Here is a 1,775-nt window from a genome sequence, read left to right as displayed (position 1 = left end):
GGATGGATGATGGATGAAGGATGGATGGATGAAGGATGGATAATGGATGTATGAAGGATGGATGATGTGAAACCTTCAGAAGGTAACCTGTTGATGATGGATGTATGATGGATGGATGAAGGATGTATGGATGTATGAATGATGGATGATGCGAAACCTTCAGAAGATAACCTGTTGATGATGGATGTATGATGGATGGATGAAGGATGGATGTAGAATGGATGGATGAAGGATGGATGTACAATGGATGGATGAAGGATGGATGATGTAGTGAAACTTTCAGAAGGTAACCTGTTGATGATGGATGTATGATGGATGATGTAGTGAAACCTTCAGAAGGTAACCTGTTGATGATGGATGTACAATGGATGTATGATGGATGATGTGAAACCTTCAGAAGGTAACCTGTTGATGATGGATGTATGATGGATGAAGGATGGATGCTGTAGTGAAACCTTCAGAAGGTAACCTGTTGATGATGGATGTATGATGGATGGATGCTGTAGTGAAACCTTCAGAAGGTAACCTGTTGATCACTAAATGTTAAACTAAAACCTTGAGCAAACTGTGAGAGCTCAGAAATGTGTCAGGCTTCAGTCTCAGCTACTACCACTCCAAACCTCAGCTCAGTTTCTGTAAAACGTTGGAATGCCTAATACGAACTAACAGAATCTGTAGGTGCGGTGGCGATCAATACATTCGATCATCTTGATTGGATTAACCGTTGTCCCATTGAACTTTTAATTGGATTTCTACTTTCTACCACGAAAATCAATAAACCAATCAATACCTCCATGTTCAGAAAGTTTAGCTGCGGTTAGCTGGAACTCAGCCGACACCTGCCACTGCTGCGGCCATCATCTTATTACGGTTTAGAAAATTACACTGACTGACTTCATCAAAGTAAAAATAACATCAGATTAAAATCTGTAATCTTGGTTTAAATTTGGAAAGAAGAGTTTAGATGAGCCAATCCTACGCATCTCCATTCGATGATAGAAGATAGACTGAAGAAGACCGAAGTAAAAGGAGCTCTGATGCTTTTGGAGCATTATAGAACAAAAAAAAAAGCCAAAATTAATCACGAGACTCATGGTTAGTAATCCAGTACTAAATTCTTAATCTGTGTCTAGGCTTGGGCCAAATAAAAAGAACACGCCAAGCTGTGAACGCCAATCCTCGACAGGTAACCATGCATCGGAGAACTGTTCCAGGATGAGTTGATGATCGGGGCTTGTAGCTAATTATTTCTTTTGTTCAGCCAGATGTCAGACGGCAGAAAGAGCAGGTGGCCATTTATCTAATTAGTCCGGCAGAGCCGACCATTGTAGCAGATTAGGAGCACATTGAACCCAGACTGCTTATTCTCCACCCTGGATCGCTTTAATTTGGTCATCACAACCCAGAACTGACAAACTGGGCTTCAGGACTGATTATAAAAAAAACTGTTTGGTGTTATTATTTAATTAAAAAGGAGCATTTTGCATCATCTTTATATAAAATGCACAGGAGTTCAACTCATCATGAGCGGAACATCTTTAATTTGGGAATTTTGATTATATTATTTTTAAAGCTTCTTTTTCTACAGAGGAATAATAAACATACAACTTTAATAATGATTCTACGAAAACAATTACCGTACCGGATACACACGTTTGAACTTATTTCCTCTAATCCACGCAATGCCAAAATTATTCATGCATACATATATATCTACACACACACACAGTATATATATAAATATATATATGTATATATATATATATATATATATA

The sequence above is a fragment of the Nematolebias whitei genome, chromosome 1, assembly GCF_014905685.2.
Source record: "Nematolebias whitei isolate Nwh7 chromosome 1, NemWhi1, whole genome shotgun sequence".
Classification (NCBI taxonomy): domain Eukaryota; kingdom Metazoa; phylum Chordata; class Actinopteri; order Cyprinodontiformes; family Rivulidae; genus Nematolebias; species Nematolebias whitei.
This window is presented reverse-complemented; position numbering follows the sequence as displayed.